At 33.1% G+C, this 5,179-nt stretch overlaps 1 pseudogene; it reads right to left on the bottom strand.

Moving 5' to 3' along the window:
• Nucleotides 1-675: 675 nt before the first annotated feature.
• Nucleotides 676-4,967, bottom strand: LOC123905244 (annotated as a pseudogene).
• Nucleotides 4,968-5,179: the final 212 nt, after the last annotated feature.

Below are 5,179 nucleotides of genomic sequence, written 5' to 3'. Positions count from 1 at the left end.
CAAATACACTACACAACCATTGCAACAGTTCCAGCATCAGATACAGATTCTCTACTGCAAATATCAAAAAGCAAAGAATGCACATTGTTGAAATCTCGCAATCTCGACTCTATAATCTGTCGTAAGCCATCTTCATACTACACATGTCGAGTCTCACTACATCCAAAGAATATATGCCACTCATCCTCTCTTTATTTCTGTTAGTGTGACTTTTTTAAACATTGATCTTATTTCAAGAGTTTAAGCGGGTTTAGTTAGTAGAGCTATTAAAATGGACTATTCACTATGTTTAGTGTTGACTCTAACAGATTTTGAGTTTTATTGTATCATGATAAAAAAAAATCTGTTAAAATATGAAATCTAAAAATGAAACTCGAGCCCGACTCTATGAGTTGTGGGATAGACGGGCCGACTCATACTTGTTTTATTATTTTTAAACTAATATAAAAACAAAAATCAAAATGAAATCTTTGTGTCAATGTCATTTTTTTCCTACATGCTTTATTTTATATGCGAATAATAAATATATCTAATAACTAATTGTATTGTTAGTTATTAATAATTTAAAAAAAAAAAAAAAGATGAAGCAAAAATATAATATATTGAAGAAAGAAAATGAGATACATATGAACTAACTCGTTTTAACAGCAATATACATATGTACATGATCTAAATTTGTCGTCTTTAAGGCAGGAAAGACTATCTTTGCATGGTCTTTGTGCTTTTTGCTCACATATCCTTAGAACTTACTCTTCCGTCCCAAAATATAAGCAAAAATAGGTCAACAAAAGGGAGGCAAAGGGCCTCTTTACAAGTAAATAATACTACAAACATTTAATCTTTTAGATGATCTCAAGATCTACAAAACCAATCAAGAATGCATTGCACTACCAACCTATGGAGTTCTTTGACTGCTGCAACTTTAAACTATAGGATCTTTCTATCTCCTCCTGCGGTATTCATTATCGACATTAGTTATGATGGATAGATAATGCTGAATATTATTATTATTTTTTTTTTTTTTTGGTATAGTGAATATTATTTATATACTCCATAAGAGTATAATTATTAAGGGGGGAGAACATGTGCAAGTATATATGAGAAACAAAATAATCATAATTGTTAGCATTCTCACGTTAAGTTCTTTCTAAACGATCAAAAGTTAATATACAAACAATTTAAAAATGATTCATACCTTGCAGGTTTTTAGCAAAGGTTCTAAGAATGATGATCTGAAAAGTGTGACAGCACTTCCAACTCCAAGCGAAGTTCCACTCCATTCTGTTACCAAACAATGTATCAAATCACTTTTAACAAGTTGCAATTAGCATTAGAAGACATGCGGGAATGGCAACTAAACTTGCTTCCTTTGTTTCTTTTTTTTATGTCCACTTAAAAAATAAGCATTATAGAATGCATTCTACAAATTTTTAAGTATGCATCTTTAATAAGTGAAAACAGAAGGAATATCAGTAGAAATTTGGAAAGTGTCAAATAACTATTTTTAGCGTTCTCGAAAATGCAATCTCCCTAGTATGTCTTTCAACTTCACTCTGTCACAATTGTTAAAGCAGTAGTAACCTTCCATCCATGGCATTATCAAATAAAAATTGCAAATGCTTGTAGAAATCAAACGGGATTGTTCAAGTATTAAATTAACATACCGATACCACCATTAACATCAGCTCTCAAGCCTTCATTATTAAGCTCTTCTAGAAGCTGCAATGTTACAAATCACAATATCAGGATTCACATAAACATAAAATGAATAGAAATTATATCAGAAAACAGTATCCTAATAGAAGATATTGGGATACAGCCAGACCAAATGGGAATTTATAGGTATGCACAAAAGTGATCTTTTCATATTAAACATGATAATATATAGGAAAAGGGGGAAAGTGTTTTTAGACAAGTGCCTTCTACTTCAAGTAATAAATGAAAACATCCTTATTTAAAACTATGCAATTTGAGCACGAGGGAAGCTTCCTTCTCTCACCCAATGCAAGTTAAAAAATTATTATCGCATGATAAGCTTACCTGGAAAAGGGTGGGTACTGTAGTAGGATCAAACTCGTCACACCGATTTGGGTCGATAGGGACACGTACACGACCTAGAACAAATAAGAATTATACCAGGTAATTATGCTAGACAATAAAATTAACTAGTGAACCTATCTGACAATTTCAAACGACTTATTATTTCAATATACCAATAAGCGAAAGATAATGGTATATGCCGCCATTGGTAAAGTCTCACTAAGAAAACCAACAGCTTGCATCAATATAAAGTTGTGCAGTCATACTTGATACTAACCTGTTTTTGGATGTACACAGAATGGTGCTTGCTTTAAGCAAATGATTCATATGTTTTGAAACCTGAAACATAAATAGTCTTGATTAAACGAAAAACTTTGGCTGCAAAACTGAAAATTAGATGAAGGTGTTAACTTGTCTTTGATATATGGAGAAATATTGTGGGGGAACTATGTATGTAAATAAATGAAAATAGCGAGAAAGATGATATAAGTATAGCAGAAAAATGGGGCCAGTTGATAGACAGACCTCCATATCTAGCCTGGGGTAAGTAAAGAAGAACACAATCTCTTCAACACATCTACGCAACCCTTGTGCCTATAAAAAGGATTAAGTCATTAACAATAAATAGCAACTCGTATGATGCTTGTTTAAGCAAATCTTGTATGATTTTCTGCAATGAATCACATAATATGCAACCGTCCTATACAACATAAGCAGGTGACTAGTTTGTAGGTCAGGTCAAGAATTTCCAGATTACTGTAGTTACGAGGATTTAGATAAAAGGAGAAGAATAAGAATATGATTATGGTGCAGTATAATTGATAATAAACTTGATACAAAAAACTAAACACTACCCCTATTTATAGAGATACGAGACTGCTAATCTTAAATAAATAAGAAATCAATATACCGATCATACTAAATACTAAGTAATATAGAAATTAATCTTGAGATATAATCTAAGATATTGTAAGATTAGAAACTGGCCCTAAGAGATAAACTAAGAAGTAAGACCTAATCTATTGCTCTTCAGTTCTATGCTCATTCAATTGTTTTCAACTATTTGTACAAATATTGCAGAGAGAAGATGCCATTGTTACCTTCATATTCTAAATTTTCCCAAAAGGAATATTTATACCTTATGTTTTCCAGATTGCAGCAGTTGCTTGCACTGTTCCCATCGCACAACATTAATATCTTCTTTTGCACTAGAGGACCTCCTATTATTATCTTGCCATCTTCCCCTAAGTTCAGAAGCAATAGCTGCAAAGGTAAAATATTCATAGCATAAGATAATAGCAGTAAAATTAAATAACAAGGATCATACCGGGAGAACGCAAATAATAAAATGTACATTCATCATGAATCATGCTTAGGATGTTTTCATATCTCTCCTCAGTAGCAAGTAAGTTTTGATTAGTAAGCAATATTTTCTCAAAATAGTCCTTGAGAACGTTGGTGTATGATGTCCTGGAAAAATATAACACTGATTAGGATATGAAATAAGCATCAGAAAGTTGGTTAGTCATTCATCTCAAGACTTACGCCAAGAAAGGATGAAGCGCAGCACCCATCAAGGAAACCTTGTTATGACTATTTTCATTGCCCTGGACAAAACATGAAATCAACAAACATTAATACAAGTATTGACAAACAGATTCAGATTGCCATTGTGTGCAGTGAATTAGTATCTATCTCTAACTTGATATTGTTGTGACTGCATTAACTGCATCAACCATTGACAAACCCACCACTTGTTACTAAGGATAATACCTTGTAAACACGAAAATAGTCAGCAATAGAAGCTCTTTGCTCGTTAGTCAACCTGCAATAGTAAAGATAGTATAATCGAATCAATGTCAACGTGTACTACATGCAGGTGAAGCAAATATTAGAACTTTTGATGGTCTAGTGTCTCACCTTCTTGCCTTCCCATCACACACCCAACAATGAACACCTCTACGTCGACTATAGACCCAGAGTATGTGCTTAAAACCAAAGTCATCTGAAACAGTAGTTCCAAAGCAGAAATCAACACAACAATCAGTGACGTGACACAGTGTGAAGATTAGATTTTTCAAACGTCAAATAACACGATTTCAATATTTGGCCAGATAGGTTCAATCTGATAAAGTTAGAATTGGTGATTTTACAGCAAGTTGGATATTACTCTACATCCTTCCCAATCTATTTTAACCATCTTAATTTTAGTTAAGCATCTGAGCCTGAAGATAAAAAAGAATATGGAGGGGATAAACTTCTCCTGAATTTGCAATTTGAACTACATGTTTTGAAATTTGCAACTTAAAAAATACTAATATACTACATGTTTTGCAATTTGAACCCTCCTGAATTTTTATTGTTGCACCACTAGCCCAAAAGGACCAAGAACTCAAAAGTTTGAACCCCTTACTTAGGCTAAGGCTAGGGTCCAGGCTCCACTGCTAATATGATAATTCACATAACTTTCTTATTCATCATCAGTAAATGCAGCAGGAATTATAACAAAAGTGAGGCATGATAACAGTGAATATTTACATCGACGGTGTAGACAGGTCCAATGTCAATCTTTAAAGGGCATTTATCTTTGATGGAGTTTTCGAGCTCGAGGAGGGCAGTGTTGAATGATTGGAAACGCAGATAAAAATCACCTTTGAAAGTGAAGGAAAATTGCCGTAAGACATACATAAGCAAGAGTTTGATAAATGGTACTACGTGGCCGTAAGACATCCATTGAAACATATCAGCATAAGGAAACAGCATTCCTGGGAAAAAAGAACAAGTTAAAACCCAATACCAATCAAATAGAAATCTCACACGCACACAAACCAAGAAAGAAAATGAGAATTGGAATTGGATGTAACTAACTAACCGTAATATGGTTTGAGATAACCGATATCAAACTCAGATTCTTGTTGTGGAATCATCTTCTATCAAGATCATTTGCAAAATCTATGTTGTCAAACCGGAAAATTGAAAATAGAAATGAATTTCAAGATTTAGGGTTTTTTAGGACTAAAACCCCAAATTGCAATGCTTTGCGCGCCAAAATAACCCCCCAAATTGAGAATAGAAATGAATTCAAAGATTTAGGATTTTTATTAACTGCATTTAAAACTCATAAACTGTTAATTTTGAT

Source organism: Trifolium pratense, linkage group LG2 (genome assembly GCF_020283565.1).
Source record: "Trifolium pratense cultivar HEN17-A07 linkage group LG2, ARS_RC_1.1, whole genome shotgun sequence".
Taxonomy (NCBI): Eukaryota; Viridiplantae; Streptophyta; class Magnoliopsida; order Fabales; family Fabaceae; genus Trifolium; species Trifolium pratense.
Note: the sequence above shows the minus strand (reverse complement) of the source record. Positions and strands in the feature narration are given on the sequence as shown.